At 45.8% G+C, this 16,423-nt stretch overlaps 1 long non-coding RNA gene across 1 annotated transcript in view; it reads left to right on the forward strand.

Annotated features, from left to right (window-relative positions):
* Positions 1-13,334, forward strand: part of LOC123350818 — a 28,097-nt gene extending 14,763 nt beyond the window's left edge. Inside the window, exons 2-4 of the long non-coding RNA XR_006573844.1 lie at positions 6,025-6,159; positions 12,649-12,710; positions 13,194-13,334. This is a non-coding gene — a long non-coding RNA (uncharacterized LOC123350818). The remainder of the gene's footprint in view (positions 1-6,024; positions 6,160-12,648; positions 12,711-13,193) is intronic.
* The last annotated feature ends 3,089 nt before the right edge of the window (positions 13,335-16,423 follow it).

Below are 16,423 nucleotides of genomic sequence, written 5' to 3' on the forward strand. Positions count from 1 at the left end.
CTGTGACATGGAAGTTCCGCGTTTGAACCAGCTCTGTTAACAAACACATTACCCTATACCACTGAGAAGCATTTCCTTCCCCCCATCCGATTTCACAGCTGATGAACACAGATTAAGCAATTTGCAGAACCAGGACCTAAACTCAAATCTGTAGACCCCCCAGTCTAATGCTTTTAACTAGGGTGACCAGACAGCAAATGTGAAAAATCGGGATGGGGTGGCGGGAAATAGGAGCCTATATAAGAAAAGGACCCAAAAATTGGGACCTGTCCCTATAAAATTGGGACATCTGGTCACCCTACTTTTAACACAAGACCATCCCTCCTCTCGACTGATTTGAACTGATCTATGGCTTTATCCTCCAAAGGGCCCTTTGAACTTTGTAAGAATGTCTATGCATGTGGCCTGCCCTACTCTGGCAGACAGAGGAGCAAGCTATGCTACAGTTCAGACAGGAGGCTGGTGCATAGAGAGCAACAAACATCTCCCCAGCAGCTCTCTATACCACCAGCTATAACCCTCCAGATGGTTCTTCCCCTGCACACACTCTAGGATCCTGTAGCCCAGCACACCCTGGCTTATGGCTTAGAAAGTGTTAAAGGGAAGCACCCAGTTGGGCAGGGCCAACAAGAGATTTACAAAGGTCATAAAATATCCTTCCATCTGGGTAGGGTATGAGTGATGGTTACCCCTCCACGCAGATCACCTGTGTATATGCCACACACATTTGTTCCGGAGGTATTTATAACCGTAGTGGAGCACACAACATGCTGGGGGAAAAGATGACTCTATTTCCTGGCCCTGGTCACATGACATGGATCAAGGTTATAAAAGATTATACACCCCGTCGCAGGGCAGGTGTCTGCTTTCACTGACTCCAGTTGTTCTTATTACAAAACCCTAGACTAACAGCAGTTATCAAAGACACCTCTATCAATAGTGACAGTAAAGAATATATACGTAGCAAACGTAATATTTCTTCCACTGTGAGTTTTTTATTACATCTAATATGCATTTTAAATCCACGTTTATAAAATATGAAAATCTGTAATGAACTGAGGAGGTTGGTTGGTTTGTTTTTTAATACCGCCCAAGGCTGGGAAGTTTAGCATAGATATAGTTTTCAACTGACATTCATGGTGCCATTTCCAGAACCCAATGTACTACAGTATCAGATCCCAGCTCTCCATGTGCCAAGACACACTGGGCCAAATTCTCTACTGGCACAATAACTCCATTAACTTCAGTGGAATTATGCCAGCCGAGAATCTGGCTCAGTATTCCCCATATTACATTGTTGACCACATCATACTAAGACACAATTTCCCAGGTCAACGTAAGAAGATCCTGTGTTATACAACTTATATTTCCCAGAAAGCATCAGGCCAGGGCATGCATTCTATTCTCCGGTTCTGCCAGCAGGAGCTTTGTGAGGTCTCCAGAACACCACGGCAGCTACTGACATGCAATGGCCTATGGGGTGATATTGTGGAGTAGTCATGTTCCAAGCGTTAGGAAAAGCAACGAAGACCAAAGCAAACCATTTGAAAAGAGAGATTAGAGCTCACCGATGGTGTCAGTCTATTCAACCCCAAGCTAAAGGAATAGAAAAAGCCTCTGAAGAGGTATAGAAAGCCCAGCCCTGCAGTTAGAAGGGAGAAGTAGATGACAAGCATGGAATGGGAAGCCTTCTCTTTCGCTTCGCTGCAAGTGCAGTATAGAGAGCTCCCTTCTCACTCCTCCCCGCCCCACCCCATGTGCCTCCCAAACTGAAGGGGCTAGACTGTGGAGTCTGTACAATACTTGAGACTGCCAAGAAGGGGGCAACTGTGGAGTCTGTACAATACTTGAGACTGCCAAGAAGGGGGCCAGTTAGTGGTTTCTTGTAACCTGGCCATTGGAACTAGCCTAAGCCCACCAGCCAGCCCAGGACAAGCTCTCCCACAGTAACAGTTTTCAGTTGTTATTGCCCTAGGCAAGAGTTGAACTGACACCCCTAGAGATGAAGCGCTCCATGTGTCAGTACAGGTCCCCTGAGCCCACCCAAGTCCCTGAAACACAAAATGCAAGGCAAGAGGATGGACCTACAGGCTGTACAAAGACCTCCATCTAGAGTATATTTGGTTTGTCTTGTGTGACCCAGAGAATCTGAGTTCTTATTTGATCAGGCCCTGAGTAATAACCAGACAAATGGCTGTGTGGATTTATAAATAAACATTTTAACAAATGATGGGGGAATTAAAGGAGCGCTCTTTCCTCCTCCCCGGCTCCCAATATTAATGTGCAAATGAGTACAGACCGCATCAGCCAGAGCCTCGTGTACTGTAAATATATTTCTTCCACTGTCCCGCGTAAACACTAGAAAAGACGAAGATCAAAAGGTCTCCCTGTGCAGAGCAGAGCAGTGTGATGAAATGAACATGTTGCTTTGTGGATGGGGTGGGATGCCTGAGAATAACAGACTGGCTGGAGACGTAGGAACCCAGAGGATCTGGGGGGCCTCAAAGGGGGAAAAAATCCCCACTAGCAGCAGGAAAAATAAATAATTCCGTTATCTCTGATGAATTTCTGCCTTTGATCTCGTTTTTTTTCTCCCTCTCACTGCCTGTCCGTCCCTCTCTCCCCCCCCCCAACTCCCCCTCCAACACTTTTTTTTTTCATCCCCTCTTGCAGTTTGATTTATCCCATGGCCAGCTCTGAGAGCTTGACGTCCTCTGATGAATTGGCGGGGCTTGTCTGCTCAGAGCCCATTGCTCCAGCGTCTGGAGGGACATCCCCAGCTTTTTTTCATTCTTCGAAAACCAGGCATCCATCTAGTTGGCGTTGCGCAATATATTTCATTCATACGTCGCTCTCTTCCTCATTCTGCATTAGGGAGATTGCTCTCTCACACACATGGCTCAACCTGCCCCATCCTAGGGTTACTTAGCTTAACCCTGACAACTGCTAAATAATTGGGTGTTTCTCCCACAGCCAGTCCTACCTTCTGAGCCAGTAAAGGTCACATGGGTGCCTCTGATATTTCCCTGCCCTGCTGTAAGGAGATGGGCCTTGGAGACAGAACAGCAGGGTTAAATGGAAGTGGTCATCAGGACTAATACAGTCACATGGCCTATCTCATACTGACATGGGAGAGGGGAACAGCCTCAAAGGGATTTTAAACTAGTAACTTCAGTGGAGCACAGCAAGCAAGAGGGCTTTCTCGTTGGAGGTCCTTAGAGAAGACAGCGAGAGAGAGAGGGCTTTCTCGTTGGAGGTCCTTAGAGAGGACAGCGAGAGAGAGAGGGCTTTCTCGTTGGAGGTCCTTAGAGAGGACAGCGAGAGAGAGAGGGCTTTCTCGTTGGAGGTCCTTAGAGAAGACAGACAGAGAGAGAGGGCTTTCTCGTTGAAGATCCTTAGAGAAGGACCTCCATTAACATTTCAAAGAAGGGGGAAAAGGAGCTAACATCAAAATAAATGACTAACCTCTCTGTAAGGGTGATCTCCTAGTTGGCCACACAAATGAGCATGAAGCTCCTGACCTAGAAATTTCCTTGGGCATAGGCAAGATTTTCAAAACTGTCTCATTATTTAGAGAGTCAGTTATTTGTGTTCAACCTGGGATGCCTTAGAGGGGCCTGGTGTCTCACAGGATGAGTGCTCAGCCCTTTCTGAAAAGCAGGGAGTTGAGCACTTAACTGCCCGATGTACCTTTGCATATCCTGCCCCCAGCAAGGTCTAGAAAACTTGACTGAGAAAGCCTGAAATGAGACCCCACTTGGCTGGCTTTGGGTTGTATAACTTAGTTTACATTCTATGAACTAAGGTCACTGAGGTTCCTGAATCTTTAAGCATGGTATAGGTAGCACGTTATGTTCCCTCCCATTGCACTCGGCACTTTGATACTGGGGAGAATCTGGACCTGGAGTCCCAATCAGGAGTAGAGCCTGGAATTTCCGGTACATGTGTCTCAGTTTAAGATGGTCCGTGCTAAACCATGCTCCTGCGCAAGTCGTCAGAAGTAGGGACTGAACTGGGACCCAAAGGATTTGACATCATAAGCCTCAAATGACTGAGCCAGGTATGGGTTACAGCATGCAAAACTAGACAGAATGTGGCAACTCAGCTATGATTTTTGGATGCACTTGAACTTGAAACGCCTAATGAGTCTCCTAGTGGATTCAGCCCCAGGCAGAAAATGATGTTTTGGCACATAAGCCAGCTCTAATTAATAGGGTTAGGTAGGACCTTTTTCTGTGGGCATGTTATTCTGTAATTGCCTACTGGAGGTTTCTTGCACCTTCTTCGGAAGCTCCTGCCAGAGACAGGATGCAGATAGCTGGACCACTGGTCTGATACAGCTGGTAAGCCCCATGTTCTGATGACTTTAAACCAACCACAGACCCTTGCCAACCAAAACAGCTGAGTTGCTCACAGCTCTAGCTGCTACCCAGATAGCAGATGGGTCATTGGACCATAAAAACTTCATGAAAAGAGATTGTCCGAGTTCTGGTGCAGAAGCCTTGGTCTGTTATTGTGGGTCACAGAGCGCCTGATTCTGGGTGGTGCTGAGTACCAGCAATTCCAACAGGCACCACTGAGAATTATGGGTACTTGGACTCTCTTTGGCTCAGGCCCATTCACAGCACAGTTCTTTGCTCTGGTTTTCCCGTATTTCTTTTGTGTCTTCACCATCTTTCCCATTGTTAGCTCCTGACTTTTTGTCCCCTGAGGAACTCACAGGAACAACATCCTCATCCTCTGGCTTCCTTGTCCCAGACTGAACTTTCCCTTCTCCCAGAATGCACCGGGACAGAAGTAGTAAATAGCCTCAAGGAAACTTACTCTCAAAAATTCAGTCTGTACCCCCAGAATTATATAATTTTGTATCAGAGGGGTAGCCGTGTTAATCTGTATCCACAAAAACAACGAAGAGTCTGGTGGCACCTTAAAGACTAACAGATTTATTTGGGCATAAGCTTTCGTGGGTAAAAAACCCACTACCCATGAAAGCTTATACCCACAAGGTCTTTAAGGTGCCACCAGACTCCTCATTGTTTTTATGGTATATAATCTTGGAGCTGCTTAGGCATATTAGACATAGGAATATTTTATTTCACACATTATTCACTAATCCATCCTCCAACACTCAGCTCTTTTTAGGGTGTTTTTTTTCCTAAGTAACTTCCCTTTTTTTTTTGTTCCATAGTAAAATAATGTTTTACAAATGAAAGTTTTAAGAGATTTACTATATATGAGATTTTCTGGTAGAAGTTGTTGGATACAGGGGCGGCTCTAGGTATTTTGCCGCCCCAAGCACGGCAGGCAGGCTGCCTTCGGCGGCTTGCCTGTGGGAGGTCCCTGGTCCCACCGATTCGGCGGCACGCCTGCGGGAGGTCCGCTGAAACCGCAGGACCAGCGGACCCTCCGCAGGCATGCCACCAAAGGCAGCCTGCCTGCTGCCCTCGTGGCAACCGGCAGAGCGCCCCCCGTGGCTTGCCGCCCCAGGCACGCGCTTGGCGTGCTGGTGCCTGGAGCCGCCCCTGGTCGGATAGTTAATCTGTACTGACCTTTTGCCTCACAAGAGTTCATTAACCCCATGAAAGCCCATGTTGTTGTTGTGTATTTGTCTTAAAGCAATGCCTTGAGGTCCTGAGTGACGGTGGAGTCCCACCCTCCTAGGCACTGTACAAACATATAGTGAGAGACAATCCCTGCACCAAAGAGCCTGCAGGCTAAACAGACAAGCCGGGCAAAGCCTGGAAGGCATAACAGGCACAAAGGGGGTCACGGAGCAGGTTAGTGGCAATCAAGCAGTGGAATCGGGTCTCCTCTCAGGCAATTGCCCTAGACATGGGACGATGATGCCTTCCCTATCCCTACTGGTAAGACGCCCATGATAAGAAACCTACCACTAGTTGCTGTGAGGTTTGGTGGCTGGGGCAGAGCTGGTCAAGGTTGAAAGCTGCTGAAAAGTCTAATTGATGTTTCTGATTTGGGGTATCTGAACAATTTTAGTAATTTGTTTTTTTTTTCCTACCTCAGGATTTACACCTGGATACTCATCTGTGCCTACAGCTTCTTGACAATCGCATCGCACACAAATTGCCATAACAAATCAAAAAATGGCCCGTCTGCTCCAGTATCCTGGTAGCCAACACCAGATGATTCAGAAAAAAGGTACAGGAAACCTCCTAGTAGACAATACAGGAACAAACAGGCTATAAGTGAATGTTTTCCTTAAGCTCCATCAATTAAAGATTGGCTTACGCCCTGAAGCATGAGAACCTACACACCCTATTAAGCACTATTTATCCTATCTATCCTGTAACTGTGGACATCTCATTAGTCATATAAATATCGAATCCTTTTTAAAAATCTTACAAAGGTCTTAGCTTTGGTGATCTCTAGTGACAGTGAGTTCCACATGCTAATTCAGCATTGTGCAGAAAAGTAGTTCTTTTTTATCCTTTACACTTATTTACTTTTAAAGAAACAACAATAAATTCAGACTGAAATTTTCAATAGGCCCTGAGGGGGCTAAGCACCCTACTCCCATTGGATTGCCCAGCCTACTCAAACAAAACACGCTACTAAAAATTATCCTTCTATCAGTTTGCCACTGTGGTTAGCAGTGAATGATTCAGAGACATTTACGTTTTGCAGAAATGTGGTTTAGTCAATACATTCATTGAGATTTTTCAGTTAAGCCTCCGTGTGTCTAAAATAGTATATTGTATTTAACGGTCATTTTATTTTATTTTTAAAAGATTCTATTACTATTTGGTTTCTTGTATTTGTCTTGTTTGTAAGGAAAACAAAAAACACCACTCAAAATACGTTGGTAACAAAGGAAGAAATGTGCTATGGGATATTTTATTATCATAAGTGATAAGGACCTCAGGGTGTCTTTGTGTGAGTTATGGAAAGATGGCATTTCCCAAAGAACAGTGTTCAGTAAACAGAGCTGATCAAGAACAAGAATTTCTGTTCCATGAGAAATTCTGACATTTGAGGGGGAAAAAATTCTGGTTCAGGAATTTTTAAAATATCCAGTGAAACAAACATTCAGTTCAGGACTATCGAAACGTTTCATTTTGAGTGTCAAAATGTTTCATTTCAATAGTGTTGTTTCCATTCATTTAGTTTTGATTTTTAGAATAAAATTGTAAATATATGTACATAAATATTACAGTTAATATTGTAATATAATATACAAGTAAAAATGTATACAATAATAAAATACAATAGAATAATTACAGTAATATACAAGCAAAAAAATCAAAATGGCCCTACTGAAAGGTTTTGACACTATCAGAACAAAATATTTTTATTTTTTCCCATAAAATCAACACATTCCCATGAAAAACTTTAATTTTGACTAACTTTCATTTTTTAATGTGAAATTTTTCCAAGAAAACTGACCAGCTCTACCAACACCACCAAACAGGGGCATTGGTTTAGTATGAGACCTGTTGAAACATTTTTATCTAAACTTTTTTTCAGTGATAAATGACTTTTTGGTCAAATGGAAAATTCCCATTTTCATATAATTATTTTGGTTGTCAAAGGCTGAAACATTTTCATTTTGGGGATTTTCAGGTTTTCACTGAAAACCCAAAATATATTGGCAAAAATGAATTGTTTTCATTTTCATCAAATATTTTCATCAAAATACAATGCTTTTCTCAACCAGCTGCAATCATTATTGACAAAGGGCTTGATCTTCACTCCATGCTGTTATCATGTTGGAACATGCCTTCGAAGAGTTAAATTAATCAACGAGATGCCGGCCACATAGTCAGTGTAGAGATGGACAAATCATGTTCAGCAGCATGTCAGCTAGTTCTGGATAAACCCTTCTGGGATGAGTGTTTAACCCTGAGTCGCTGACACAATGCTAAACACAGTCTGTGTCTACACTGCTGCAAAGTTGTGGAAGGTTTCCTCTCAGTTAAGCCACCAACACCATTTCATGTAGCATCTAGAGGTTCCTCAGAGGTCTCCCATCCTGGTATTGAGCCAGTTCAGCTTGTGAATACGGACAGCATCACAACAGAAGGTGTCATGGTGGTATCAACAGAGTTAGAGTAGTTAGAGTCTGGTGAAGACCAAAGACCCTTCTCACCCCAACAGAGAATAAGTGTGAGAAGAATAGGAATCACTCAGTCATGGCTGGAGTCCGTTAAGAAGGCAGCACTGGAAGGAAAAACTCATGGGACAAAACTCCCTTCTGATCCCAAGTGAGGTTGGATCTCTTGGTCAACACTGTGATGTGTTGATGTAGCAATCCTAAGAAATTCACCCTTTTGCAGAGGGATCAGGCCATGTAGGTCTTCAAAATTAGAGCTGAGCAAATAATTGATTTTTCTGATAAAACAATTTTTAAAAAAAAAATGTTGCTTTTGAACTGAAATTGTTTTGTTTTGTTTTTACCTCAACAAACTAAAAAAAATATATTCAGGTCAAACAAAATGTTTCCAATATTGATTTAAAATGACATTTTCTAAACAAAATGCCAATTCAAAATGGGTTTTCTGGCCATGGACTCTATTAAATGACATGTCATTTTGAAAATGTGGATTCAAAACAAAATGTCAAAAGGGTTCGTTTTGAAAATGTCAGAACAAAACATTTCAATATTTCCCATTTGTTTTCAAACTTTTCTATATCAAAACTATTCCCCAAATTTGATCCAAATTTCTAAATAGTTTTGGTGCATTTTTCAACAAATTCGCCAAAAAACATTTTTATCCAGAAACTCAAAATAGTGTGCTGGCCTACTGCACAGGGTTGGAAATCTCACCGGAGTTGAATATAAAGATTAAATTCCCCTTCTTAATCTTAAGAGAAGTGGATTTTGCCAGATGAACAGAATGGGGAAGCCCAGATAGACTGAGCACCCAATCTAATGCCAGGGAAGTCAATGGAAAGGCTCCCATTGATTTCAGTGGGCATTGAAGCTGACTCTGAATGACCAGAACAGTGGTCGGCTTTGCAGGGCACGTCTACACTGTGATAAAAGACCTGTGGCCTGGCCACAGCTGGCCTGTCAGCTGACTCAGGCTCAAGCAGCTTGGGCTGCAGGGCTATAAAATTGCAGAGTAGAGATCTGGGCTTGGCTGGAGCCCAAGCTCTGAGACCCCATGCGGGGGGTGGTCTCAGATCCCAGGCTCCAGTCCAAGCCCAAACATCTACACTGCTATTTTTAGCCCGTCAGCCCAAGCCCCACCAGCCTGAACCAACTGACTCCATCTCTAAGACTTGGTGTCATGTTTTGTTGTTTACCGCAGCGTAGCTCTACCCTGAATGGCCAGAACAATATAACCAGGTGGCCCGCTTAGCAGTCCACTGCTGACCTCTTGAAATCAGACCAGACCCTTGCAGGTTAGGGTTTGATCACTTCTGTGCTAACCAGGTAAAGAGCAAAGATGGGAAATGAACAAATAATGTTTCTTTGGCTCCTGAGGCAAGGAGGCTAAAGGAACAGCTTTCAGATGGCCCTGCCCATCTGTCTCAGTACCTGGGGGAGATAGCAAAAACCCCTCCAAATCATGTTCCCTGTCTGGAATTACAGAGAGTTAGAGAAGGAGGATGAAAAGGGAGGGGAACTTTTAAAATTAAACCAGATTAGGTGCCATTAAAAGGTCACTTTGTAGAGCTGGCAGCTCTGATTGTGAAAGAGTGCAGAGCTCATGGGATGAAGTTGAGAACACAATCCACCAAGATCCATTATTAAGGGCAGGAGCCAAGCAGCTCGGTGAAAATGGGGAGGAAATAAGAAAATATATGGCCCCCTTTTAGATCACAGGTGGTATTGCTGTCCTGTCACTGCTCTTCGGATTACAGTAGCAGCTATGGGAGATCAGGATCTCCTTTGCGTTATGCACTGGGAACACTCATAGTAAGAAACAGTCCTTGGCCTGAGGAGTTTGCAATTCAAGCTGGGCAAAATTTTTAAGGCCAAACTTTTTTTCTGCAAAAAATGCATATTTGGCGACACCAAAATGTTTCTCAAAAACATGTCAATTTTGTCACATTTTTTCATTGTGGGGAAAAAAAAAACTTTAAAAAGATTCCCAAAAAAATGAAATGACCCATCTTGACCTTTTTTAAATTATTTTTTTTTATTTTTCAGTTTGAAATAACTTTTTGTTTCTATTAAATATGTTGTTCATTCAGCTCTGAGCTGGGGGATGGGTTCTTGGTTCAGGGCCTGGAGTGGGACACGGGAGATCTGGGGTGACTCACAGCTCTGCCAGAGACTCCCCCCAGTGGCTTTGGAGAAGCCATGTAATCTCTTTCTATTTCACCTTCTCCTTTATAATCAAGCTGCCTTTCTCTGTCTTGTCTATTTAAACTACTAAGCCCTTCAGAGCAAGAGCTGTCTCGTACTGTGTTTGTACAGTGTCTAGCACAATAACAATACTACCCTCCTCCAGCACTTTCCAGCTGTAGCTCTCACAGTGCTTTACAAAGGAGGTCAGCATCATTATCTCTATTTTACACATAGGGAAACTGAGGCACAAAGCGGTAACATGATGGCAGAGCCAGGAACAGAAGTCAGGTTTTGCGAGTCCCAGTCCCTTATGCTATCTACTAGGCCAGTGGTTCTTAAACTTCCTGGCCGCTCTTCCTGCAGCCCCCATTGACCTGGAGCGGCAAACTGCTGCCAGTGGGAGCTGCGATCAGCCGAACCTGCGGATGCAGCAGGTAAACAAACCGGCCCGGCCCACCAGGGGCTTTCCCTGAACGAGCAGCGGCCCAAGTTTGAGAACCACTGTACGAGGCCACACTGCCTCCTGTGGGGGCCCAGGCTTGTAGGTGCTATGGTAGGATGGTAGGCAAGTCTGTTTGGTGTCTGGAATATTATTACTTCTGTGAACATATGATTGGTCCCTGACACATGAAATAGCACTGTGAGCTTAATCAGGAATAACCCATTGCGAAACAACCTCCTTCCCAGGGATGACTCTAATGCTTGGGAGGATGCTCACTGAGCGAGAGTTTCTGAAAGATGAGGTTTGGTTGCACTCTGCTGAGTGACTTGTAGAAACAGCCCAGACGAGGTCCCTTCCCCGGGGTACGTTAGAGAGACAGACCACAGCCAGCGATTACCCTGCTGCCTTATCTTTCCCCCAAACATCAGAGAACTGATCTTGCTCCCGAGGCCGGGACCTGACAGCCTCGTACATTAGCACTTTTTTAAAGTGATGTCCACTTTTGAAATAGTACCTGTCCTGAGAGTGGTCACTTCATTTGACAAATGCCAGTGATGACAGCTGGACACAATTTTACAAACGCCAGCCTTCTGCTCGCCTCCCCCAGCTCCGCCCCAGCTCACAAGCCCCTGGAGAGAAGTAAAGACGAGAAGGAAAGGATAGCACAAAGCACTGTGTTCACATAGTCCTTATCAAGGAATTTAGCCCATAGCATCCCCCTCCCTGAGCTCAAGGCAGCTGGCAGAGATAGTCATTCAGACCTTTCTCATACACACACACACACACACACACACACACACATGCTATACACATAGGTACAGCAATTCAGACCAGTTCACGCAGCCACACACTACAGGCGTGCACAATTAATAGTCAAAATTGCACATGCAAAGAGCACACAAACACACGCCATCATGCCCATAATCAAAGCAGCGTGCACACCCTCATTCATATACACACAGTGTCCCCTCTTGGACTGCTCAAAGAAACTTCACTTCAGCCTTTTTCTTGGTTGCAATCCTCCTCCTTGGGGACTGGGATGGATTACCTAGGGAGGTGGTGGAATCTCCTTCCTTAGAGGTTTTTAAGGTCAGGCTTGACAAAGCCCTGGCTGGGATGATTTAATTGGGAATTGGTCCTGCTTTGAGCAGGGGGTTGGACTAGATGACCTCCTGAGGTCCCTTCCACCCCGCTTATTCTATGAATATAAAATAATAGCTCGAACCCCGAGAACAAAGTCCACTCCTAAGTCCTCCTAACCCAAGGTTTCTCATCCTCCTCCCTTCCCAGAGAGAGAGAGAGAGAGAGACAGAGATTGCAATTGCCTCTGCCTCTGGCTTGGCTCTGCCCTGCAGCTTCCTGCTCCTTATATACTGGAATCAATCACCTGATTCCTCTCAGGCGGGAGCCATCATAGGCAGGTTTAGCTTAGGCCCAGGCTCTCCAGCCCATGGGGCAAGCCAACTTGTAACAGGGAACCAATATAATACAGAGTCTTGGGGAATGCTCTGGGGCAGTTTGCAGTTAGAGCTGGTGCGAGGTCCCCTGTTAATCTCCTGCTCTTCTCACAGCAAACAGCAGTTTTGTGACAAGTCCCTATGAACTATTGCCTGAGGTCATAGGCTAGGAAAGCAGATAATGCAGAGCACGCATGACCGTAGGCGGAGTAAAAGCAATTAGTGTGGATGGTTTGTTAAAAATAAGTTAGACAAAAACATACGCTGGATGAACTCCTCCGGAGGCGTAAATCAGTACAGCTCCATTGACTCCAGTGAAGCTACTGTGCAGTGGTTTATACCAGATGAGGAAATGGCCCAATGTTAAAGGGTACAAGAACTAATTCAACAGAGTGAATGGAGCTAATATATCCTAGACTTCTTTTGCCCCATATGCTCTGTTTCAGACTCTGAGCTCTTCAGTGATTGTCTTTTCCTGTATGTTTCTGCAGCTTCAAGTGCAATAGGACCCAAGCCCTGACTGAGGCCTTTGGTATCTACTTGAATACTACCGGTAATATAATTTCTAATGATCAGCTATTCAACCCTGTGAATGGGCTGCGTCCTGACCCTTAGCGCAGTCCCCAGACTCACCCCATTTTCCTGGGTTGGATCATTTATAGGCAGTTGAAACAACCAGATGTCAACATAAATCCCAGCCCAAGCCTTCTTCCACACAAGGCTGCTTCTAAGGTTCTTTCTGTAGCGTACAATCTCTCTGTCCCATATCTAGTTCCCTTTGCCCAGAGATCCATTTCCCTCCAAATCCCCAGTGATCTCCACATGCCACAATGAGTCAGCGGGGTCAGTCAGCATTTATATGCAAGGGTCTAATGCCTGCGAACAGTCAGGGCCATAGAAGACTCTGCCACTTTGCTAAAACCATCCCTACATTTTGCCTCAGGCCCCTTTCCTTTCATTCATTTTCTTCTATCTACCCAGACTCCCCAAGCTATTTCTCCATTTTTATCCTCCATCTATTCAATTCTTCACTCAGGTTTTCATCTGTTTCCCGGCCATCCATCCATCCATCCACCCACCCAACCATCTACATAACAATCCATCTTTCGCTCCTTCATCCCTCCCATCAAGCTACCATCCCATCCACGCAGATTTCTCCTTCCATATTAATGACTCCACTGAGATGAAAGTTATGATGTGAAACTTGGACAAATGTGGACACCCGGCACAACCTGAGCTGAGCCTGCAATTTCCTGGCTAATAAAAACATGAGCTTCCTTCAGGCCCAGGTCTCCGCCAGGTCACCCAGATCTGAATATTGTTTTCCCCCCAACGATTTCACAACACCAGCTAGGAGCTTGTTTTTTATTGCTCCATATGTTGGAGACACATGGAAAAAACGAACAGGAGAAATCCCCTTAGTGAGGGAGCGAAAAGCCACCACGTTTACAGGGTGTTGCAAGTGATCAGAGGCAAAACGAAATGTTTCAAGCTGACCCGGTTGCAAATTTCTAAGCACTTTGTTTTGAATCAGGGAAAACAGACCAAGGGGCAGTTGTTAATGGGCTAATAATTTCCTTTCCTTCTGGACACCAAAGAGCAAAACATATTGAATATTCCTTGAAATCTAATTTGTTTTTTTTATTTAACAAATCAAAGGGCAGCATTGATTTGCCCATATAGAGTGCTGCTCATTCCAGCTAGGCTTTTTTACAAGCCAATAACCTGCCTCTAAAGTACAGCAGCGAGCCCATACAGCCCAGCTCACGGCTTGTTGGCAGCGCTGACTTTTATAAGACACAGTGGGGGCTTGCAACAGACGTGCCTTTTGTAAACCAGTCCATTAAACAACGCAACCTGATCTAAATGGTGGGGAGAGGAGGGGGAACCGAGCGTTGCGAAACCTTGCTGAGTCAGCACCTCTGCCTCCATAATAAACTCAGCAGGATCCCACTTATGGCTCAGGCACTGGGGAGGCCGTACAGAGAGGCTAAAGCATCTCCTCAGAGAAGATCGAGGATTAAGAATAACTGGGATGGGATTTTTCCAGAGTGCTCAAAACTGGCCTAACTCGGCTCCTATTGAAGTCCATGGAGAACAGTGTTGCCAGCTCCTGTGATATGTCCTGGTGGGGGAGGAGGGAGAGATTCTTAAAGCCCCAGCTCCTGGAGTCATGTGATTACATAGGCTTCTCAGCTTTCCTTTTAATGGCAAGTCAGTGTGGCCTAGTGGCTAGATTGGGCTATCAGAGACCTGCATTCTAGTCTCAGTTCTGATACTAATCTGCTGGCTGACCTTGAGCAAGTCATGTTACCACTCTGTGCCTCAGTTTCCCTATCGGTAAAAGGGCATGATGATGCTTCCCACTTTGAAAAGTGGATGGGGATTCTTATTTGAAAAAGCCTTCATGGCTGCAGAGAGAAATTGGAAAATGTGACCTCAAAAATCAGAAAACAAATAAAAAGAACTCCCAAATTATCATTTTTTTTTTAAAAATCTTACGATATTTAGAGGGCCTGCTTCCTGATTTTGAACATCTAGGCTTGGCACGACTGCAAAAATCCCACCATTCTGATCCCTCTGATCTATTCTCCATCAGCCTCTGGGGGAAAAGCCCTCTTTTGCCACAGGTAGTTCCTTATTGCTGGACATTAGCAGCTTGCCTCTCCTGGACCCTGCTCCTGTTCCAGTGAGGTCAGTGGTTCCAGTGAGGTCAGAGGTCAATTGCCAATGAGTTCGAGAGAATTTGAATTCGGGCCCCAGTGTTTATTCCATATTCTGCAAAACTCTTGGAGAAGAAATTGCTTCTGGTATCAGCTTCAAACTGGCCAATAACCAGCTTTAGATCATGACCTCTTGTTTGGCTATCAGCCTGTAACCTTAACAGAGGTTTTTGTTTGTTTTTATGTTAAACGCTGTACTCAAATTGCCCTGAAGGGTTCTTTTATAAGGGTGTGGTGGAGGCTGGTGACATATGAAAGCTGGCAGACTAAATAGATGTGTAGACATGGCAATAGTGGAGCGTCTCTGTTGTCTCAAATCAGTGGCAAGATTTTTAGATGCCCAGTCAGTGGTGTGCAACTTCCCAGCACTAGCATTTAGATTTATACTAAATCACACCAGGGGTTTGTAGCGGGCAGTTACCCCGCTCTGGTGGAGGAAGGCTGGGCTGACTGGGGAGGCAGCTGCAGCTGGGGCCATGCCCCAGCCAGGCCACACCTGGCCCTGTTAGAAGGGAGGAGCTGGGTCTCTCTCTTTCTCTAGCTGCCAAAGCAGGGGGTGGGGCTGCAGAGGTGTAGTCTGGGGACAAGGCCACCCGGGAGGCGCAAGTGGGGCAATTTGCCCCAGGCCCTGCAGGGGCCCCACGAGCCCTGGCCGAGAATCCCTTCCCTGGCTAGAGGCGCCTTTTTAATTTTTACTTACCCTGCGGCAGTCCGGGTCTTCGGCAGCACTTCGGTGGCGGGACCTTCACTCGCCCCGCATGTTCAGCAGCACTGAAGGACCTGCTGCTGCCGCTGCCGAACACGCGGAGCGAGTGAACGACCTGCCGCCGCCGCCGAACACGCGGAGCGAGTGAAGGACCCGCCGCCGCCGAACACGCGGAGCGAGTGAAGGACCCGCCGCCGAACACGTGGAGTGAGTGAAGGACCCGCTGCTGCCAAAGACTCGGAGCGCCGCCCCGTGAGTACAAGCGCCGCAGCGGGTGGTGCCTTTTTTTTATGTCTGGTCCCCCGCTTTGCCCCAGGCCCCCTGAATCCTCTGGGCGGCCCTGCCTGGGGATAGGCAGAGGCAGCTGGTCCTACCCCCTTGCCAGTGATGAGCGGCCATTACAGACTGCAGTCTGCCCCAGAGAATGGGGGCTAGATGAGGACTGGCAGTAGCCACGGAGGCCAGGTGGGTTTAGAGGGTTGGGGGTTCCCCTGGGAGGGTGCTGTGCGGGGTGCTGCAGTGGGTAGAACCCTGAGGTAAAGGGGCACCAGAGTCTGGGAGGGACATGGGGCCTGAGGCAGGCGAGACACTGGCCAGCAGACGGCGCTCCGGAGCTGGAGCTGAGATAGGTGGAGCCGCGCTGATGTGTCTGAGCTTGTTACAAGGTTGAATAGGAGGAGATAGGTTTTGATAACCTGAGGCTTAAAATTCATATTTTAAAGTGGAAAGGCAATGTTGTCTAGTGGGTAGCGCACTGCCCTGGACATCCGGATTCTATTTACTGCTCTAATGTGCTGTGTGATCTTTGGCAAGTCACTTCTCTCTGTTTCCCTTGGG

Source organism: Mauremys mutica, chromosome 16 (assembly GCF_020497125.1).
Source record: "Mauremys mutica isolate MM-2020 ecotype Southern chromosome 16, ASM2049712v1, whole genome shotgun sequence".
NCBI classification, from domain to species: Eukaryota; Metazoa; Chordata; order Testudines; family Geoemydidae; genus Mauremys; species Mauremys mutica.